We start from the raw sequence: 23,952 nt of genomic DNA, 5'->3' as shown, positions 1-23,952 counted from the left end.
ACCCAGGATTCAACTTCACAGCTTCATACAATATTCTCTCTAGGCCTCCATTCAGGGACACCCCTGACAACATTTGCCTGGCCTGAACAACTTTCCCTAGTCATAGAGGAAGATTCCATTGTCCCCTTCTTCTATCCTTGATTCTAAAGGCAGAACCACATGACTGAAGCTGCTGCTTGCTGGGGCTGAAACATGGCCCCCTCATTCAACTACATCTTCAGCTTTTTGTTTTTGATGGTTTCCTTCACTGCCTAAGCTTGGCTGTCCTAAAACTGAATCTGTAGACCAAGATGGCTTCAATTCAGAGATCCTCCTGCCTCTGCTTCTGGAGTACTGGGATTAAAGGTGTGTACCCACCACACTAGACTCTAAGCTTTTTTAAATTATTTTTTCATGCTTGGAATTTAACTAGGTGGGATCTTGCCCTGAGGTCACCACTCCCTTTATTCCATTTCTTAATCTATCTATCTCCTTGAACACAAGACTTAGCTACATTCCACTTCCTGGTGCTCCTTTTCTCCTTAAATTGTACATTTTGTGTTTTTACTTTCTCAGCCTGCTCCTTTTCATTATAAATTTTCATTAGAGTTACCACTAGTAACCACACAACAGTCTATACTAAGCTGTTTTCAAATTTCTTCTGCCAACAGAATTAATCCAAATCTCTTCACTTTAGCCTTGGGCAGACTCTTAAAACAAGGGCAAAAAGCAGCCACATCTTCACCAAACTATCACAAGAACAATCTCTAGGCAACATACTAACATTCTTCTCATCTGAAACCTCTTGAGACAGGCTCCCACAGTTCAATTCAGTCTCAGCACCACTATCTTCCATGTTCCTACTAGGATGACCCATTAAGCCCCACTTAAAGTGTTCAATTGCTTTTTGAATCCTTTTTCTAATAGTCCCAAAGTCCACATTTTTCCAAACAAAAACATGGTCAGGTCTATCACAATACCCCAGTCCCTGGTACCAACTTGTCTTAGTTAGGGTTTCTATTACTGTGAAGAGAAGCCATGACCATGGCAACTCTTATAAAGGAAAACATTTTATTGGGGTGGCTTACAGTTTCAGAGGTTTAGTCTATTATTGTCATGGTAGGAAGCATGCCAGCATGTTGGCAGACAGCGTTGAGGAAGGAGCTGAGAGTTTTACATCTTGATCTGCAGGCAACAGGAAGTGAACTGTGTTCTAAACTGGGTGTAGCTTGAGCATAAGAGAACTCACCCCCTCAAACACACACACAGTGACACCTTTCCTCTAGCAAGGCCACACCTACTCCAACAAAAGCCACACCTCCCAATAGTGCCACCCTATGGCAGTATTTTCTTTCAAACCACCACAGTGGTGTGTGTTTGTTTTGCTATGTTTGTCACTATGGTGACATGATATCTCATTATGGTTTGATTTGTGCTTCCCTGATGTCTAACGCCATAGGAAAAGCAGCACCTTCTCATGGTCGACATATGAATAGAAGCACTTTAACATTTATAACCAACATCCTGTTGTTACATGTGGAATTTGTGGTGCATTTACACAAAAGAAAAAAGAGGTACTAAATTCATATTTAAATAATTTTTCCTGTTTTCTTAAAAGCTTATTTCAAAGGGAGGGGGACCATGGTTGTTACAGGGTAAGAGTGTCCTATTTGGTCCCAGCATGGGGTGGGGGGGAGTAGACTCATTTTGAGGAGACCCAGGCAAGGAAGCATGTCCTGGCCTTCTCCTGGACAACTCCAGTTCCTCAGAATCTGTTCAGGCTCTACCACCAATGGAAGGAATAGCCATGGGTTGGGGAATGGCAAGGAGCCCTGAGCACCATCCACAGACCCCACCTGGAGCATACTGGCCACCAAAAAGTTTCCATAGGAAGAGCAGTGGCCAGTCATTTATTTCACTGAGACATGTACACTCTTATATGTGCACAAGTATCGACACACATCCACATGTGCATGTTCACACGAGTACACAGAGAGAAGCACACACACTCACGTGTGCACCTGTGGTCATACACACTCACATGTGCACTCAGAGTCACAGCACACAGAGAGACGGCACCATCTCACTATGCAGAGAGAAAGCAGTCTTAGGGGAATTTTTCTAACATGTATCTTAAGCTGTCCCTCTGTCCTCTTCTCCTGGACAAAAGGAAAGGAGTCTTCCACCAGTCTCCAGCCTTTGTTCTCTTGGGGTCCTCTTACCATCTTAGGAACTCTGCTTTTTAGACCATCCCAGCCATTGCTGAGGATCAGATTGCCTGGAACTTGCAAACTTTTCAAGTAATGACAATCATTTATTTCTTCACTCAGGGTTGGGAGGGGGAACATTGGCCTCAAAACAGGAATAATGAATCTCAAATGGAGTAAATACTAAAATGTATGTAAAATGTAACATTATCTCAGCATTGTAAACTTAGCATTCATAAACATTTCACTGCATTTGAAAACAATTTGTGAGTGGATGTTCTCAATTTTCCCAAATTCCTGAGTATGGATGCTGATTGCTGATAAATCATACTGAATTATAAATTAAGTGACTTATCCATTGCCAACTATTTCTGAAAGCAAAAATATCATTTAAAAAGTCCTTTTCATTGTAAAAAGAGATGTAGTCCGTGTGGGCTGGAGTGCATTTACTGTGTCAAATATGCAGTGGGTGGGAACTCAAGGACAAGTGAAGGACTGAGGCTGAGTCCTGCCCACTCCTCCTCGGGCTGTGTTCCTCTCCCATGCCTTTCTTCTCACTCCCCAACCAGCTCTCTCCTAAGCCCATGAATATGGCCAGATCTTCCTTGCTTTAAAATTGCTGTCAGTCCTAGTTATGTTTCTACTTCTGTGATAAACACCATGATCAAAAGCACCTTGAGGAGGGAAGGGCTTTTTTTCACCTTACAGTTGATAGTCTATCAAGTAGAAACGTCAGGGCAGGAACACAAGACAGGAACCTTGAGTCAGGACCTGATGCAGAAACCATAGAGGGGTGCTGTTTACTGGCTTGCTATCCATGGCTTGCTCAATCTGCTTTCCTGATGCAACCGAGGACCACCTGTCTGGGCAGCGGTGCCTACACGTCAATATTAATCAAGAAACCGCTCCATAGAATTGCCTCCAGGCCAATCTGATGGGGGCAGTTTCTCAGCTGAGGTTCCTTCTTCCCAGATGAATGGAGTTTGTGTCAGGTAGGCAAAAATTAATAGGCACACTATAGCCGTCTGTTGTGGTTTAAATGTCAAGGGTCCTCCAGAGGCTATTGTCTTCGAATACTTGGCGCCCAGCCAGTGGTGCTGCCTTGGAAGGTTAGAAGAAGCTCTTGAAAGCAGAGCCTTGCCGGGGAAGAGGGCGGGCCTTGAGGTTTTATAGCCCCGCCCCGTTTCCTGTTCACGCTCTGCTTCCTGACTGCAGATGCGCTGTGAGACTGCTCTTGCCATTGTGCCTTTCCCTCTGTGGTGGGCTATGTCCCCTCAAACTGGGAGCCCGAATAAACCCTGTCTTCCTTAGGTCTCCTTTGGCGGGCATTTTGTCACAGAGACAAGGAAGGTAGCAGATACCCATCTGGACTCATCTCCCAGCCTTGCTCCACGCCTCTGGCAGTTTCTCAGAAGTGCTCCACAGACTGTCTCCATTTTCTCCCACTTTATGTCTGTGATACATACTTGCTGTTATAACCATTTTGGCGAAAGATCCTCACCAAGGAAGCTAGCACCTGTACACAGACTTATGAACTCACACCGTTTTCTGGAAGCACAGCTCTCTCTGGGATATTTTTCTCCTATGAGTTCCCACACTTCTCCAGCCTTCCTTAGTCTTTCTTACAGGCTCTCCTTTGTCCTTGGTAGGATAGTGTTCTTTAGTGTTTTAGCCAAGGTTCACTTTTCTCCCTTAATACACTGCCGTTGAGTACTTCTCCGGTTCATCTCCTGTCTGTTTCACTGTGAGTCTGAAATCTCTCTGCCCGGTCTACATTCTCATCTCAGAGTTTCATCCTACACACTCAGCTGTGACTGACACTTTCATCAGGCAAGTTAAATGGAAAAATAAGATTTCCATTCACATGTTCACCCCTTACTTCCGATCTTCTTTCCACAGCTCTTGAAATCGGCACACAGTCCCCAACTAGAGTGGGTTTTTGTCTCCTCAACCTCCCTCAACCGCCATGTTCAACAGCTTCTTCAAATCCACCCGTTTTCTCCACTGCCATTACTTGTCACTCTGCTCTCTGTGACCATTATCACACATGTGGTTTGAACTCCAACTGCCATGTCTGAACTCTTCTTTAAAAGTAATTGGTGTATGTGTATATGTGTATCTGCCACATATTTGGAGGGGGTGCATGCATGAACATGGGAACGTAGAAGCCAGAGGACAATCTCTGATGTCATTCCTCAGATGCCATTAGAGTCTCTCATTGACTTGGACTATATGAGACTTGGTCTCAAAACAAACAACAAAAAGCTTGATAATTATTCACGGCAGATGAAAAATAACAAACACTAGAAATACATTCAGATTTGGCTGAAATAAATTCACCCTCTGAGATGTGCAAGTCAGTTTTCCCAAATAACAACTTTGCTCTGAACCATCATTTGGGTGCATTCTAAAAGCCATTGAGAAAAGATTCCTAGTATTCACCAAGCACTTTGAAATGGCAGTGACAAACGCTCCCAGTGAAGGTATCTATATGTTGTATGACAATTTTCTCTGAGATTGAAACATTTCATCCAGTAGGGAAGCTCTTCAAGCAGGGAGGTAAACAATTCAAAATAACTTGAGGAAGTCCCTGAAACCAATCAGATTCATTAGGCCCTTCTCTGCCAGAGTAAACATTAAAAGCCGAGAGTTCCTCTGAGATAGTCATGCTACGCCGAAGACTCTGGTACCAGACCAGCTACCTGAAAGGAGCAGAAATCATCTGAACTGTCTGGCAGAGGTTTAGACCAACTGAGTCAACTTGGAAAGGGGCACTCTCTGACCGGTTAAGCTGCCTGCAGGCTGTGCAGTGTGCTACAGGTTCCTAGCCTTTGTGCACTGTCTCTCATGCTTTGTCAGCTTTGGTGATACAGCTCTCTTTGAGTCATTTCTGCTCCTGTAAGTGACCTCTCATCCATATTTCTATGAGTAACTCCAAGTAAACTCATCGTTCACCACATTGGATTTCAGTAGTACCCATATTTTGGTCAGTCATGGGCTTCCTATCTGGAGTGAGTAGATGTGTGTGTAACATTTCCCTAGGAAAAGTTTTGTCACATAACACTGTTTCAAGTGTGTCTTGGATCTGGCTGCACAACACAAAATAGACTACTTTTACCACAATGGCGCCATTAAAGGTCATTGGTTACAAGTGCCAAAATTCATGCCTAGTGTGGAAGGAAGCCACTGTGCATGATCCAAGGTCAGGTTCAGATAAGCGCTGCTGCTTTGGACATGAATCAGATGACATTTCATTCCCAATAACCTTGGTGCAATTGTTGCCACAGCTATAAAAGTAAGCAAATGAATACAATAGGTTACCAGATTCCCTGCCGAGTTAGCACATGAGCTCAGGGATGAAGAGTTAGCATGCGCTTGCTGCTGATAATTAAGATATTATTTGTGAACTCTCACACAAGGGTAGGTGCAGGAACAGCTTCCCACTTGTGATCACTAGGTTAGTTCATAAAACAGATGGAAAAAGTAAAAGAGGTTCCTAGGGGCCGTAGAGGTGCAGTTGGGAATCATGGACTTGTTACATCTTGACTTGAAGAATGAAGGGGCCTTTGGCAGAACCCAGCACTCCTTCTTCATGGTGTAGATGATGGAGTCCAAAGATATGAGCAAGTCCTAAAATAGGGCAACTATGGGTGCCATTATCTTTATGCTTCTACTCTCTGACACACCTGTGGCCTGTGCATTTGTGTTTTTGTTGTAGTGTAAGCCTCTCTAAAACACGAGGTCAATGCCATTCAAGCATGACTCAAGGTATTTAAATAATTCTTCAGCCAGAAGGGGATAGTGGGTGCATATCTTCAATAACTTATAAGAAGAAACTGCATCCCTTTGACCACATTCCTATGGCTCATTTCTTGTAAAAGAAGATAGGTGTATGTCATAGGTCACTTTCTACGGTGGTTTGAATGAAAATGGCCCCATAGACTCATAGGGAGAGGCATTATTGGAGGTGTGGCCCTGCTGGAGGAAGGGTGTCATGAGGTGTGTGGGCTTTGACATGTCAGAAGCTCAAGCCAGGCCCACTGTCGCTCTCTCTTCCTGCTGCCGGTCAATCCAGATGTAGAACTCTCAGCTACCTCTCCAGCACCATGTCTGCCTATGTGCTGCCATGCTTTCTGCCATAATAATAATGGACTAAACCTCTGAACTGTAAGGCAGTCCCGATGAATTATGTTCCATTATAAGAGATGCTGTGGTCATGGTGTTTCTTCACAGCAATACACCTTGTCAACATGTTGGGATTTAGAGTTACCATGGAAACAAGCATTTGTGAATGTGTGTGGGGGCAGTCTCTAGATTGGATTAAATGAGGTTCGAAGATTCACCATCAATGCAAGCAGCACCATTCCATGGACTGTAGCCCCAGCGCATAAGAAGGAGGAAGCCCCTAACCACTGGCATTCCATTATCTCTGCATTGGGACCGATGCTTCCATGTGCTGCATCATGTTCTTGTCTATGACATCCCTTTCATGAGGAACTGTGACCTTACACTGTGAACCCAAACCCTTCCTTTCTTCCTTGTTTCTTTTGTCAAATATTTTGTCACAGCAAAAAGAAATAATGCCATCTACAACTCTATGGAGTTTTGCTAGACATGCCCTTATTACAGTTACGAGTTCTAGGTTTAATTAAATCTAAGTTTAATGTGGGAACAGTCCCTTGCTTTTACAAAGTGAGTGTCCAGGTATTTGTTTGTTTGTTTTCCCTCCATCTTCAGATGGATGGTGACCTTTGCCTAAAGTCTTCAGGGTGTGGTATGAGGGCTAGTTCCTGTTAGCCAAGTACTTTGAAGAGTGTCCATATTGTCTGAAATTATGCCCATTATTATCACAAATCAGAAATTTATTATCACAAACTCAGAAATTTAGAAGTGATAACTCGGAAGCCAATACTCAGAATCCCAGTGCCATTTCTTCTGAAAGCAGTCACACTGATTCTGGCAGTGGTCTGGTGTAAAGGTAAGGAGGGTGTAGAGGGTTGCATACATGCATACATGCATGTAGAGGTCAGAACCTTGGCTGTTGTTCTTCAGGTACCATCCACCTTGTCTTTGGAGATAGGGTCTCTCACTGGCTTGGAGAGTAGGCTAGACTGGCTGGTGAGCATGAGCCCCAAGGCTCTTTTGTCTCTACCTCCACAGGGCTGGGATTACAGACTTAGAACACTGTGTCTGTCTTTTGTATGTGGATTCTGGAGATTAAACTCAAATCTTCACATTTTCAAGATGAACACGTTACGGACTGAACTTTCTCACCAACACTATTTTTTGTTCAAACCAAGATAGATATTAGATTATAGTCAGGGGCTTTTTCTGTGACTCCTAAATTGACCTTATGTGGGTTTTTTTCTTTTTTGTTTTTTAGGTATTAATAAGATGAATCACACTGGCTTTTTTTGAATGTTAAATGCACTTAGCATTCCTTCAAGAAAGCATGTGTCATAACTACACTTCTATATGTTGCTATATTCAATCCTCTGAGGTGCTATTTAGGGTCTTGCATGTATGCTCTTGGGGAAATTGTCTTGGTATTCATTCCTCCTGCATGTGGAAGAATGAAACCATCTTATCTAGGGCTTTCTTTGTGGGGGTGGTTTTAACCATTAGTTTTCTTAGCAGATATATATTTTTCATTATCTACTTTACAATTATCTTTTGTGATTAACTTCTGATTTTATTGTAATCATGGAATGTGAGTCCTGTTTCTTGTATCCTTGATTGAGACATTCTGTGGCAGAGTATAGTTTATCTTGGTGAATATCTATAATTCATGCTGGGTGACTGACTATAATGCTAAGTGTCAGTTAGTCAAATTGGCTTTAATGTTGCACAAACCTTCTAACTCAGTGGTTCTCAGCCTCCCTAATGCTGCAACCCCTTAATACAGTTCCTCATGCTGTGGTGACCCCCAACCATAACATTATTTCATTGCTACTTCATAATTGTAATTTTACTACCATTATGAATCATAATGTAAATATCAATATGTGACCCTCTGCGGTCACAACCGAAAGGTTGAGAACCACTGCTCATCACTGCTTTTCAGTACCAAAGTCTCTGTGTGCCATCATCCACTTCTACTGAATTTTTTCTCTTTTTTTTTTTTTTTTTTTTTGAGCTGAGGATTGAACCCAGGGCCTTGCACTTGCTAGGCAAGCTCTCTACCACTGAGCTAAATCCCCAACCTTCTACTGAATTTTTTAAGGAACTTAGCCATGCTTGACTCAGTAACACAGTTACTGGTAGTGGGTGCCCTCTGGACAACTCCAGAGCCTGCTACCCCCTCTGCACAGCTTTCTCCTCTGTGGGATGCCCCACTGTGGACTCTAGTTACTCTGGTCGCCTTGAATTACATGGCTCTATCTTGGTAATTCAGTGAGTCTTCCAGGCTCCACCTGGGTTGCTCCTCCATGAACACACTTTAGACAGGCTAGGGTGACAGAAGAGGAAATCATGGAGCTACTTAATTGTCTACATCCTTTGAGATGACTGTGGGCCCCTCGCTTGTCTGTCTTCTCTAGGGCATCAGCAGGGATGATCATGGGACCACCTCATTTGTTCTCTGTCTTTCAAGTAGTGTTGTTGTCACCTGATATCCAGCAGCTCCTTCCTGGGTTTTGTTCATTTGCTTGGGATTTTGAATTTACTGTGGCTGGTGTGCTGGAATTCCCGGAAACACATTATGAAAGCTGCAAGTTACACCCCGCCGCAACAATAGTAAGAGTTGGAGAGTTTTTAAAGGTGGGTAGGTCAGAAGAGGACATCCTTTTTGAATGGGATTCGTGCTTTTATAACACTGTCTTAGAGGGTTTGTTCATCCTTTTCTCTATATGAGAACATGTAGAAAACACCATCTTCAGAGAGCAGGTCTCCGCTGATGCCAAGTCTCCGGGTATCCGATCTGGGATTTCCCAACTTCTAGAAAAGAGAGCAGTACATTTCTGCTGTTTATAAACTGCCAAGCCTAAATTATTTTTGCTGTAACAGCTGAATGGAGTAGAGATTGTTTTTTTTTTTTTTTTTTTTAAAAAAAAAAAGAGGGAAAATCTAATTCTTTCTACTTTATCCTAGCCAGATGTGACTCTGGGTGTAATTATGAGTTAGTCTGATGAAAATGAGAAATGTTTTAAAATATGAATCTGAAGACTATTCTGTGAATAGCCCTAAAATATTTATGGTCAGAACTTATGTTTATTAACTCAAAATTTATAGCACCATTACAATACTGGCCAGACCCAAACAGTTAGCTGTTTTCTTTCGGCATTCTTGCTCTAGTTTAACATGCAGACACGGATGAGGCCTTTGCTCAGGGCTGACTTGAAGGGAGTGCCAGTTGGCTTCATTGTCTTTTCACGAGAGAAAGCTCATTACAGGTCAACAATTGCTCAACTTTCTTTTGATTTGATCTTAATCTATGAACAAATGTTTCCATGCTGTAAACTTCAGATTTAGATTGGAGCCCCATGTACCTGGAAAAGTGCAAGCCCAGAGTCCCTTTGCACCACAGTTGTTAACTGCAAACATACGCCACCCATGTCTTGTGGTCTAGAAATACTTTGAAACTAATGACTTGGGAGGGTACATAGGTATATACATGATTTCCATAAATCTTTTTTAAGGTGTATTTTCTCTTGTTTATGAATTACCAACTAACTTTTCCTATTCTCTTCTCTGTTTTTCAGAGCATCTGACATAAACAAGGCTAGGGTCTGTTTTCTGTTTTGGAAACTTTTTACACTCATTTTTAAGGTGTGTGTGTGTGTGTGTGTGTGTGTGTGTGTGTGTGTGTGTGTGTGTGTTATGTAGTGTATGTGTATGGAATATGTGTATATATGTGTATGGTGTGTGTATAAGAAAAGGAAAAACAAGATCTTTGACCTGAGATGCAGAAAGACATCCTTACTTAGTAGAAGCAAGGGGACACATATGCATTTATCAGATGTTGGAATCTTCCTTTCTATCCCTTTGAAGCCAAAAGTAATGTCCTAGAAGTGACAAAGATGAGGTCCTTCATAAATCACCATTTCCTGGCTGTTGTTTGAAAACCTGAGTAGAGTAGAGTCCCTCAAATTGGTCTTTTCGGCTTCAATTTACAGCCCTTCACTGACCTCAGGAACCTTGGGGCCTCTGCCTCTGATGCATTCCCAGGGCTGGCCCTTTCTGGGTCTTGACCATGCTCCTCACTCACTTTCAGCCTTGGAAACCATCCGTGGCCAGAGGCCCGGGTTTCCACTGTGACCTTCTTTTATGTGTTGACACTGAGGTGGTAAATCACTACAACAATTTGTCCCTCCATTTCCGGAATCCCTTCTCCTAATTTATTTTCAATTGCCTGCTTCCTACTCATGCCAGAGGGTGCTGGTGCATGAGGCTATGCCCATTTTACTTCTGCCTATCACCACCCCACTTCAGAATATAGACAGAGGAGAAGGATTATGGAAGGAAAAGCCAAAGAGGTGGAGGGGAAATGGAAACAGAAAACATCTAAGTGCATTCAGATAACATCTGCCTACCTGCTGGTAACTAGTGTTGTCTTTACAGAAGAGCAATGTGAGGAAGGAAAAGTGGTGTGGAAACCGAATGGGATATTATAAAAACATTCGCAGAACAAATTTGCAGAGAACTGAGAAGTGGAGTTGATACATGGGGTGGTCGGGAACTGCTGAGAAACGAAAGGTGATGTACAATTAAGACAGTGCAAGGGAGTTTCCACCACCAGCTGTCTTCACAGAAAGAATGAATGTTCTACCTGGGACAGGCTTGTCCCTTGGTGACTGTGGCACCCAGTGAGTGCAGCATCTGCGGCACTTCCCTTCCTCTTTTTCTGAAGTGCCTTGTCATGGTCCAGCTCACCTGTTCATTGCTTCAACTGTGCAAATGTCCCACATTTCAAAATTCTGTGTGTGGGGGGAAAAGTTAAAGGGTAAACATGGGAGCACATGTTTTTACTATGTTTTAACTTGGCAGGGAGAGAACACAGCAGACAAGCTTTAAGTGTGGCAGGTGCATTGCACTCTTCCAGGGAAGACAGAATCCCAGAGCAGCAGGCTCCCCGGAGCACTGCATGCCTAAGGGGAGATCTGTGCCCTGAAGGCTGTAGGAAATCATGGCTCCTGCAGTTGATTCTGTACCTGTATCAAAGTGATGGGAGTGATGCTATGGTAGGCATGGGCTCCAGAGCTGCTCAGAGAGAAGGCATTGAACAGTTGTGCTTCCCACAGCCTACCTCTGATTTTCTCCTTTCCTCTCTGACTGCCTCTCTTCCACCCTGCTTTGCCAGATCCTGGAGGAGAAAATGGGTGGCTGACTGTGTCTCAAACTGCTCCCTTGTTATTCTCCTGTGTCCTTTCTTTAGGAATCAGGCCGTTGAGTCACCCTGATATGCCATCTATCTTATGTTAATTTCATTTCCTTTGTAAGAACAAAGATACATTTTTCATTATTCCATGACAATAATGAGCTACTTACAGTTTTTTTTTTTATTATTTCTATCAAAAATAATGAACTAAGACTCTTCTGCTAGGATGACAAGGACAAGCCAAGAGGAAAACCATCTATTAGCAAGGACACCTGTCAATCACATAAATCCAATAGAAAGTCCCATAGGCCTGTGATTGGCCCAACTCTACACTGTAGACAGGACAAACCCCACCAACATCTGTAATGCTAACTCCTCTACTTCACATCTCAAACATCCTCTTCAAACATTGATCAGATTTAGCAGCCCTCAGATACAAAAGAAACAAGACTCCAAGAAGAGGACTGGAGGGGATAGAAGTCAGTAAGAACAATTTAGTCTTTCTGGTTTTAAAGGATCAGGATGGGGAGTACACCTTCTTAGCAGATGAACTGGTTTAATCTTTTAAATAAGCAGCTGGGTGGATAGAAAGGTAAGTAGACAGACAGAAAGGCAGACAGACAGACAGGCAGAGGAGTGATTGCCTACCATGCATGAAGCCCTGGGGTTCCATCCCTAGCATAAATCAAGTATGGAGGCACACACCTATATTTTCAGCACTCAGGAAGAAGTGACCAGAAGATCAGAAGTTCAAGGTCATCCTTGTCTCTGTGGAGTTTAAAGCCAGCCTGAGACATAGGAGACCCTGCCTTAAAAAACAGTGCACAAAAATCATTAAATGAGTTACACATTTTTTTTGTAGTATTTGAAGACCTCCAGGAAGAATTCAAGTATTTCTTGATCATGCTAACTCTGTCTTGTGTTCAAATGAACACTAATTGGCAAAGAAATGGAGTGTACCCAAATTACTCCTACACTGTTACTACAGTTGTTGGTGCTAGAGTTTGACCCAGGTCTTAAACATGGGAAGAAGGAGCTAGACTGTGGAACCACACCTCCAGCTCCCACTCATCTTTAAAAGCGTCGTGCGGAGAACACAAACTGTCCCCTGGAATGGCGTGACTGACGTATCATCTCTCCCTTTTCTGCTGTGAAAGCAGGGTCTTCCACAGAGCCTGTGTTTTGATCTCACTCTGGAGCTCCACTGCACTCTGCCTCCTCTTCCAGTCTCATCACATCGTTTACAAATACTTTATCTCTGTTTCGGGAAGGCAATGAAATTCCAGGCCTTCAATGAAACATGCCTCTGAAATGGATGGTCCCCAAATCTATATTTAGCTGACTGGCTCCTGTCTGAGAGAGACGTGATAAATGCGTCCTGTATATAAACTGAAGGATGATGGATTCAACGATCATACCCTAACTGGGGGATGCTACTTTGGAATAATTAAATGTTCCATCATTTGCAAGTCTAAATAGTCCATTGTGAGCTCCTGGTTTTGTCTGTCAACAGATCCTTCCAGTTTCTAAAGGAAATTTATCATTAAAATAATTGAACTGATAGCAACATACGTCCACAGTGTGTCAGGCATGGTGCATTTCATAGGATGCTAATTTTCAGCTACAGGTTAGAAAACCTAATCTATGTATGAACCGACTTTATAAATGGCAAAATGACACATACTGTGTAAAGCTCTTGGTAGATATTCATCTCCAGGTGCCAAGAAGGTGTTCTGCTTCAAGAGGGGGATGAGCCTTTTGTCAGGTTAAATGTTCCATGGGCTGGGAAAGCACTCAAACAATACTTGGTAACTAATTAATCATTTCACAATTTGTTTTATTGCTGACCTTCCTATACTTTAAATGTCTACACAGCCTAAGATTCTTTTAAAATCTTGCATGTCAATATAGTTTTATCTAATTATATTTTGCATGCATTCTTTAGTGTATATTTTAATAAGTAAGTTTTCTGTATCTTTTAGTCTGCAAAAGAGTGGTGAAGAAAATGAGTGGGTCTGATGAGTATTAATCACATACAAAGACAGACAGACAACTTGCTAGATAGGTGATGGATAGATTAATAGATAAATAATAGGTAGATATATTGGATAATAGATGAATAGATGATAAATATATAATAGATAGATTATTAATAATGATAAATAAATAGACGACATAAAAAGATAGAACCATTAATAGATAGATAGATATCTGAATAATGTAACTTCTTTCTCATGAAAACTTTGGTGGTGCATGCCTTTAATCCCAGCACTTGGGAGAAGGAGCCAGGTGGATCTCTGTGAGCTCGAGGCCAGCCTGGGCTACCAAGTGAGTTCCAAGAAAGTCTCAAAGCTACACAGAGAAACCCTGTCTCAAAAAACAAAAAACAAAACAAACAAACCCTTTTCCTATAGAACAGAGCTATAGAAAGATTTCTCTAACTCTGTCAGACATTTGTTCCAGTGTTCAGGCTCTTTACATGCACATACGAACTTTATCACAAAGCACTTCTTACAATGGGAAGGGTGTAGTTGCACATTAGTGATGTACATGCACAGCACAACACTCCTTGACTTCATGGCTCCTCTCTGATCACTAGCACTGTTGAGCTTGTGTGAATTACTTCCATACAATTGTGTTGTATGAGTATGTTTGAGAGCTTAGCTAACATTTCACTATTGCCTACACACTCAGCTTGCCACTGAGAACATTTGGACATACTGCTGATCAAATTGAATCATTAACCATTGATCCACACACTACCCATTGATTATTAAAAAAGCTGCAAACACCAGATGAATCAAGCCATGGCCAACAGTTTTCTATCACCCTGTGTGGGCTGTGTGGTCCATATGTGGAGCATGTGCACGCGGGGAAGCCCTGCTGGGCATGATGGGAATCATGCCTGCCTTTCACAGCTCGCTGTGTGTCAGTGTAGCTGCAGTAACACCACAACAGCCAAGCAGGGATTCAGTCACTCCTGACTTAACTCAAGTTGCGGCAACAAAAAAGGTAATTCATTGGACACTACTAACATCTATGGTTAAGAACTCCATACTGATGATTTTCAAACTGTTAGGATGCATCTTCATAACTTCCTTGTTGATGACTTCATGTAACTCAAGTAGAGCAAGTAGATTATTGGTTCTGAGTGTCCTGAAGCACTTCTCTCATTTTGGTCAAGGCCACTGATAATGGTAAAACTGGCTGTGTATAAACTGTTAACAAGAACGTGCAATGTAAGCCAAACCTCTCTGACCTGGTCAGTTTAGTATATCCAGACTCACTAGTGATCAAATACACCTTAATACTCAAAATAACTCTAGGGAATTTTAAGGTCAATTTCTATGTGGTTCCCATCATTTGGAACACTGAAGTGAACTCACCTACAATTCAGGAGATTTCCTGGAGGAAATATTGCTGTGGATATTGCTCTGTATAAATAAAATGTTGATTGGCCAGTAGCCAGGCAGGAAGTATATATAGGCAGGACAAGCAGAAAAGAGAATTCTGGGAAGTGTAAGGAAGAGGGAGGAGAGCTGCCAACTGCTGCCATGACAAGTGAGATGTAAGGTACAGGTAAGCCACGAGCCATGTGGCAAGTTATAGATTAATAGAAATGGGTCAATTTAAGATAGAAGAAGTAGATAACAAGAAGCCTGTCACGGCCATACAGTTTATAAGTAATATAAGCGTCTGAGTGATTATTTTATATGTGGGTTGTGGGACCACAGGGGCTTGGTGGCACTTGGAGAGAAGTGCTCTCCAGCTACAAAATATCAACGACTTAACTATCTGTCCCTGAAAGCTAAGGTCTTATATGCATCAACATAGATGGGTTTTTGTGAATTTCCATAGAAAGAAGCAAACTTTGATGAATATTTAAGTAAATATTTTAAAGATAATTTGAATGAGAGAAAGAGAGGTGCCTAATCTGCAGGTATCAAGGTAAGGAGCCTCCTAAGTTGTGTAAGAGCTATCTTTTAAATATGCTTCAAATATGTTAAGCATGGTCCACCATTAATCAAGTTGGAGCTGAGCACTAAAACCCTGGGAGGGATCTGTATCAGAGCCACACAATGACTCAACTTCTATAAAGAAAAAGTCAAGCCAACGTCACTGCTGGTGACTCATGTAGATTTACAGCAGAAATTAAATAAAAGTAGAATGCTCTCGGAAGTTCTGATTTAGTAAGCAGTGTAGACAGGGCATTATCAGAGATTAATTGTGTTTTAATCATAATCCTAGCTATAAATGAACACTAAGCCATCATTCAAAGTTATGGGACCTGCACAGACAGAGATGGCTTAAAGGGACAGGGAAGAGTGGCCATCTTTACACAGCCATGGCTTTGTTAGATTACAAGAAAGGGTGTGTGGTCCTCAGATCAGATGGTATGAGCCATCTACTTCTTTATCCTCTCCTAGTAACCTCTTCCACCCCTGCTATCATAAATTAATGATTTTCAGACAGTTATTTACTGTTTTAAATATCTCACAGCAGAACTCAAAACAAAAGAAGAACCACTAGACAGTAACTCCTGCTAGCTTCCAGTTTACTAAACAGCCAGAAATGATCTGGCCTTTCTGCCTCCACTCTAGGGTGCTGGTTTTGCAGTGCTGGGGTCAAAAGGGGGGCTCTACCAATTGAGTCACACTCCAAGGCCCTAGCCCTAAACAATAACTTCTTAATGCAATTTAATGTTGGCTTTGTTTCTCGAGTGTTAGTTGTTGTCTATAAACCACTTAACCTCTTATTCCTATAAATAATCAGAAGTAGACCAACCATTTCATATCTATTTTAAGATTGTCCAAGTGATAAAGAAAAATGCTTAGGCAAGTACCTTGAATCTAGCAAGAAACTACGGGAAAGAACTGATAAGTTTGTTGGTATCTGTAGTTCAAGTTACACAAGTGATTGAAGCCTAAGAGGAAGTTAGGAGAGTGCACACTGACTCCTCAATGTGCTGTTTTGCTCACTTTCTCTGGTTTTTAGTGGCATCAGCTGATTTTGTAGACATGAAACATAACTGCTACTTGCAAGTGAAGAAAATACAGGTAAGGCATAAGAGAGGGAGACTTAAGCAATCCACAAGCCAGAACCAGCCTGGTTAATGGCATCCTTAGACATACAAGCAATGGGACAACCAGTAGATAAGGCGATGTGCATGCCTAGCCCCGTGTGTAACACATGTACTCTAAAAGAAAAGGAGTGACTAGACATATCACTGTGATGATTGGCATGGATTGCCAACTTGGCAGAATCCAGACTCCCCTGAGAGATGGGCCTCTGGGTGTGCCTGTGCGAGGTTACCTCGACTCATTGAAGTGGGAAGACCCATTGTAGGCAGGGTTGTTCCTTGGGCCCAGGACCCTGAACAATCCGGATGGAGAAAATAAGATGAGCACTGCCACCCAAGCTTTCATTGTTCTCTTCCTCTGACCGTGCACATAGTAGGACCAACCACCCCACGTTCCTGCTCTCTTGACTTCACCATCATAATGTGCTGTACCCTAAACTGAGCTCAACTAATACCCCTCCTTCCTTAATGGCTCTTATAAAACTTAATCACAAAAAAGATGCTGACAACTATTAAATTCGATGAATACTTACAGAACCAAAATTAATGAAAATAGAACCTAAAGAGTCAGTGAACTTCAGATCGTATTTCTTTCTCAAGGTAAACATTAGTGTTTAAGCCAGATGTAATGGCTCACACCTGTAATCCCAGCCCCCAGGAGGCTAAGAGGATTTGAAGTTCAAAGTCATCCTCATATACATAAGAAGTTTCAAGCCAGTCTGGGATACATGAGACCTTGTCTCAAACCAAACCAAACCAGAGGGGTGAGGGAGGGGAGAGGGAGAAAGAAATCAAATGTTTCGAATAAAGTTACATTAAATTTAAATAATTGTTTTAAAAGATAAAAGGATGCAGGTCTCAGCTATTAGCTTTCCTTCTTAAAGCACACAGAGATCAGAGCACATGTGCTGCTCCTCTTTCCCGTGCCTCCTTGGTAACTATTATCCGACCTCTGTCATTCTCAGGGTAGCACAGATGTGAGTCTGTGTGTAAGGCTGATGCTGATGTCCAGAGAATTTTGACTTCCATTTGCCTTTGTTTCTGCATCATTTCTACAGAGTCTGTTCTCTGTTTCCCTATCCACAATATCTCTTGGTTAGAATCATCTTTGTACAGAACAGCTAACCTGAATGTGGTCTCTTGTTTATGATGGAGGGGCACCTGTCCTGGGTGTAGATTTGTTTCTTGGGTCAGACTTCTTTTTCTTCAGATCTCTTGCCTGTTCTTGTTCCAGTCTCTGCTTCCATGGGGAGTTTCTGTCTATGATCAAGTGCCCCAAACGATTTGCTGACCTGTGTTTGAGCTGTTTCTTGCCCTGATTGTGCTCTTGAACCCTACTGTGCACTATCTATTCAAAAGCTGAGGGATAGATTGGGGATGTGGCTCAGTCAGAAGATTGTCTGTCTAGCACACATAAGGCACCCCAAAAACCAGATGTCATGGTGCACATCTGTAATCTTAGCATTTAAGAAGTAGAGACAGGAGGATAGGGAGTTCAAGGTCATCTTGGCTATGTAGTGAGTCTGAAGCTAGTCTGACTGCATGTGACTCTGCCTCAAACAAGAAACTAAAATGGTCTTTTGAGGGTACAAATTACTAACTTCTGATTCAAATTCTAATACTACTTCTTGTAGTATTTTATTTCAAACAGATTCCAAAACACCCCCAATGGTTGTCGCAGCCTCTCAAGATTTCATGGGCCTGCTTGTCCAATGCTAATCACCAGTCTGCCAATGCCCACTGTCACCCCAGGCCACCCAGATCTGCTCTTCCCTTCTTCAAGAATCACATGTCAACCTGTTTCTCTCCTGGGTCTCAGTCATCCACCAGAACTCATTTCCTCAAGGTTACTGCAGGCTGGTGTGATTCCTCCAGTGCCTCATGTTCCTTAATCTATTATGGTAAATTCGTGTGCACTCTGTCTCCAGAGAGGCTTCCCAGGTCACTGCCTTTCCAGCTGCTCTCCAGCCTCACTCAACTCCTCTCATCCCCCATTTTCCACTATATATATATATATATATATACATATATATGTGCATGCTATTCATATATAAGCAATATGTGTGTGTGTGTGTGTGAAATTCGTGTTCACTCTGTCCTCAGAGAGGCTTTCCACATCACTCTCTTTCCAACTGCTCTCCAGCCTCATTCAGCTCCTCTCACCCTCCACTTTCCACAATACACACACAGATATGTATATATATAATGTGAGATATATATATATATAATATGTGTGTGTGTTACTTAACTTTGTATCTTCTAGACTTTATCTTTGGAGGTACTCTCCTTTTGACTACACTGTATTATATCATTTTCAGGTTTCCTGTGATATATTGTGATGTCTAATATAGATGATCAACTTGACAGGGTCTGGAATCACCAGAGACAACCTTTGGGCATGTCTTGAGATGTTATCTGGATTAGGTTCGCTGTGGTGAGAAGACCCACTCTGAGTGTAGGCAGTACCATCGCACTGACACGGGTCTGGGACTGCATAAGAAAGAGGAAGTGAACCGACCAGCAGCTTCCATCTCTACCTGCTTCCTGACCGGAGGCCATGTGGCCAGCTGCCTTTCTCAGGCGCCCACAAATTCCTCCTCATCATGGACTCTAGCCTCAAATTGTGAGGCAAAGTAAACCCTGCCTTCCTTAAATGGATTCTGTTGGGTATTTTGCTACATAAAATAGAAAGTTAACTCATGTAACAATTTATCGACATTTATTAATAAAAGAACTCTTATTCCACGTCCATAACTTTGAGCAACATTGCAGCTACAGCTGGAAAAGGCTCTGGATTTGGGGGGCGGGGCTCCACACTTAGGGGTGGACTCTCTAGGTTAGTAACAATTCACTGGTACCCTCAAATTAATGAACATCTTCAAATTGTTTTCCAAAGTGATTAGCACTTTGAATACTAACCCCATAACTGGGCCCAAGTCTGCTCTGTTGTAGCCCTTGAACTTTGGAGCTTCTATATTTATCTCAATGTCATGTGCACCCTGTGGATCTCTGCTGCAGAGGGAAGTGGATCATCTCCTCAGACGTTAGCTTTTCCACTCCTACTTGATTGGACCGTTATTTAGTTTTTATTTTGATAATGAAACTCTCTTTAGCAGTGATATAGATGGCTATCCTCTCCTAATTATCTTTTATCCATTACTTTGATTAGAGTTTTTTCATATGTACTTACCGTTTTTCATGTTAATGAACATTATCCTCCAAACAGTGTCACGAAATAGCCATACATTTCTTTCCAATAGACATACGTGTTTGGTCTCTTGTGCTTAAACTTTTAATCATGTGGAATTTACTTAGTTGTCTGGCATAGGGCACATGCGGTATGAGGCAGGGAACAATCTGATGTTTGTACAGTAGTGAAATAATTTCCCCATTTGTTTTCCAACTTGATATTTCCCACTGGTTTAACATCACTGTACCGGCAAATATCAGCCTTCTAGATATATGGCTTTTTCTGATCCGTTGTTCAAATTGTCTGATCATTTCCCAGCACTAAGTCACTTTAACATGACAAATTTGACAAGTATCTTAATATCTTAGAGACTGTGATCTGTGTGGATCTTTCTTTTAAGAATACCCTTCACTCTTTAGGTAGTTTTATTTTTCTCTATAGTTTTTTATTCATTCATTTAGGGCAGTGAGTGTCTCATGCAGCCCAGGCTGGTCTAGAACTCACCATGTAGCTAACAATGATCTTTAAGGTTAATTGTCCCTACTGTCACCCCCAAATGCCAGGATTACAAGTATGTGTCACCATGCCCAGTGTTATAAGTTTTGGGGGAATTAACACAGGACTTTGTTCAGATGAGGCTGGCACTGTGCCAAGGATCTGCAGTGCTACCCCAATGTAGATTTTGCTTATTTATTAAGTTTTGTGACTTTATTATTATTTTGTCTGGGTGTATAATGTATGTGAGCATGGGTACATGTATACCATGGTACAAGCATGTGCAGGAGGTCAGAGGACAACTTTTGGAAGTTGGTTCTCTCTTTCTACCGTGGGTTCCATGGTTTAAGCTCAGGTCACCAGGCTCTCATTACGAATGTTTTTACACATTGAGCCATATTACCAGTCCATAAATTCTAAAACGTTGCTCCTATCTCTCTCCTTATTGTGAGAACAATATTTAATACACGTACTAATTTGAGGCGGTTGATATATTTACAGTGCTGTTGCTCCCTCTTAAAATCTGTAATGGCTTTTGGTCTGTTTATGTATTCCATGTCCTCCAAGAGAGCTTCCTTTTCTCCATAAATGTCTTTGTTTCTTCTCTTGGCTTCCCTGCTCCAGTCTTTCCAGTTCACTCCGTGCTCCGCAAGACCCACAGTCAATCCTAACAGACTGGAACGTTGGTGTGCAAGTGCCCCGGGGACCCAGCTCACTGCTTTCTCCTTCATCTGCCTCCCTGCTTTGTAAACTAAGCGTTCAGCGAAGTTCTTTCTGAACACAAATGCTTGGGGAAAACATCTAGAGATACAGAATCCTTTTGTCACCCTCACACTTAAAGAAACCTCAGCTCGACTTCAAACTCTCACTCCAAACTCCTGTTTTCACTGTGACTCCATCTTCCCTCAGACAGTGGATACTGAGTACCTGGATGGGGGTGACACGATTCTTCCTCTTCTGTAGGTAATGCTCCATTTATTTTTGAAGCTCAGATGTTCTCTTAGGCTTGAGTTTCCTTAGTGTACATTATTATTTAATGCACAGATTTTTCTCCCATTGTCCACATACATACTCACTTATCCTTTTCTTCATCTGTGAGAATGTATAGCCATCATTTCTTGGAAAAATCCAAAGACTGAGGAAAAACTCCCCCTAGCCCTGCAGTTTGGCTAGTGCCAGGAAGACAGCTGAGAAGCCCAGTTCCACCATGAGTTCAGACAACAGCAAAAAGCAGAACATACCCCACCACATACCCTGCATGGAGCCAGGCAGAAACACAGCGTACTCCCTTCCTATTCACCAGGCAGGCCATCCCTGCAGAGGAAAACAGCACAGCAGAGGCTCTGGGCAGTAGCCGGGCAAGGTGGTTGTTGCCAGACCCAATGTGGAAGAAGAGGGGAAGAATTCCGAGTCCTGACAGATGAGCAAGAAAAGATGATCCAGCCCAGCATGTGCTATGGAACGTCATTAGATGTCCACAGAAGTCTCCTTGCTCTTCTGTGTGATGACTGATGGGTAGCTCTGAAGTTCTACTTAAGGGACTGTGGCTGGCTCGAGGGAAATAAGGGTGGCTCTGTCAGGCTTTGCCCTTCTCCCCCATTCCCTCTGCCTTGCTAAAAACCGTTAGATTACATCCCTAAAGCAAGCCACCAATGCTTATTCCCTTATTTGGCCATGTCCTTCTCCTGAGGCTGATTACCAAGGTCCAGCTATCAAAGTATTAAAGTCCAGCCATCAAAAGCCCCCTTTGGTTCACCTAATTAACATGCCAGATCAAAATATACCACCGCATCCTAGCCATTCTAACACAGACCTCCCTTCTTGCTTTTCTTAAAAATTACACCTGCAAGGTCATTTGTTGATGTTTTTTCTGCCTGAGTCAGAAGGCAGTCACGTTAACTTTTCTTCCCTACTTAATAAAGGATCTCTCTGTGGAAACAGGTGTTTGAATTGGTCTGTGCCTAATCCAGGGTCTGGGAGGGAACAACCCTCTCCCGACACTGTATGAGATGTGTGTGTGGGGGGGAGTCTCCTTCATTACTGTTGTAACATTGAGTCCTGATTTTAGAAATGAAAATTGGAACTGTTTCCTCATTCTAAATGGCATTTGAACAGCATACATCTTACGAATAAAATAATCTTATCAAAAATACTTATTAGGGGTCAGGGAGGTAGGTCCCCTGGTGAAATGCTTGCTCTGCAGCCTGGTAGACACTGAGTTCAATCCCTGTGAAAACAAAACCACAGCTGGACATGGTAGCCAGCACTGGCGAGAAAGACAAGCAGATCTCTCCGACTTGCTGACCAGCCTAGTCACCAAGCTCCAAGTCCCAGTGAGAGACCCTGCCTCAGAAAACAGGGTGGGTGGCCCCCACGTGTAAGCACATACATACATGTACACCTGCATGCTTACTTGTCCCCACTTACCTACTAACCTACACACAAATAAGTCAATTAAAAGAATGACTTGACTGTTCATTAATTCTATTGATCACCTCTCTTGCAAAGATCTTGAACTTCATACACATCCTGGAAACACTATGTCGTCACCTCTCTGAACCTCCAACCTGTCTCTTCTTGAGCTTGGAGAGTGTGCTAGCACAGGCCCTGTTTCTCTCTGCTGTAGAAAAGTATCTTATATTTGTTTTGTTTTGTTTTTTACTTTATGCTCCTTTATGAGAATGTGAACCCCATGAAAGAGGAGACTTTGTCAACCCCCACTTATTATTCCCAAAGTCTGAGGTATACAACATCCCCCTAAAAGACACATTTTATGGATGTGTATGTTTGATTGACCCCTGGACCCACTTAGGTTATGTATGCTATAGAAATAAAATCTCAAATCTTAGTACCTTAAGACAGGCTCATCATAGACCCCTGGGACTTATCAGCTCCACACCACCCTCACTCATGAGAGTGGGTTACAGTAGCCCTAGGCATACATGTTGACTTCTGAGAAGACAATAGGGGTATAAGATGAGCTCAGAAAGTGGGCAGGGCCAGATGACCTTCAGAAACAAGGCATAGTTTGGATTTCACTTACTCTGTGAAGGAATCTAATGGAGAATTTCAGAACACTGGTAAAACTCTGGTTTCAAATTTTCTGTGCCAACAATGATTTGCAGGAAACAGAAGTAGAATCAAGGGACCACTAAGGCCTAAACTTGTAATCCCAGAGCTGGGGAGGTGGAAACCAAGATTCCTGACACTGGCTGGCTGGCCACTTGGCTTGCCTGCTTGGTGAGTTCTAGGCCAGTGAGAGACCTTGTCTCTAAGGGTAACCAAGGTGAATGGCATCAATATCTGGGTTCTTTAGCAAACACACACACACACACACACACACACACACACACACACACACACTCTATACCAGGTTGAGGGCCTATGAGTGATGTAAATGTGGAAGTCGAACAGCCAGTGGAGGTCAGGACAGAAGTAATGGATTTGCGATTCATTATCATATAGATGATAGATAGCAGCAGCAAAGGGACTCAGTACAATTACCTGGGGAAGGAGCTCAGATGTGGAGGAGAAGGAGCCCGGGATGATGAGCTGGATATTGAGCAGAGGAAAGGAGAAGGGATTCAGCTAGTACAGCTGAGGGGTGAGCATGAGGCGGGAATAGGAGCAGATGGTGATGTGCAAAGCACTGCATGTTCAAGTGTTTTGAAAATGACTGTCAGGT

This window comes from Onychomys torridus, chromosome 5, assembly GCF_903995425.1.
Source record: "Onychomys torridus chromosome 5, mOncTor1.1, whole genome shotgun sequence".
NCBI lineage: Eukaryota > Metazoa > Chordata > Mammalia > Rodentia > Cricetidae > Onychomys > Onychomys torridus.
This window is presented reverse-complemented; position numbering follows the sequence as displayed.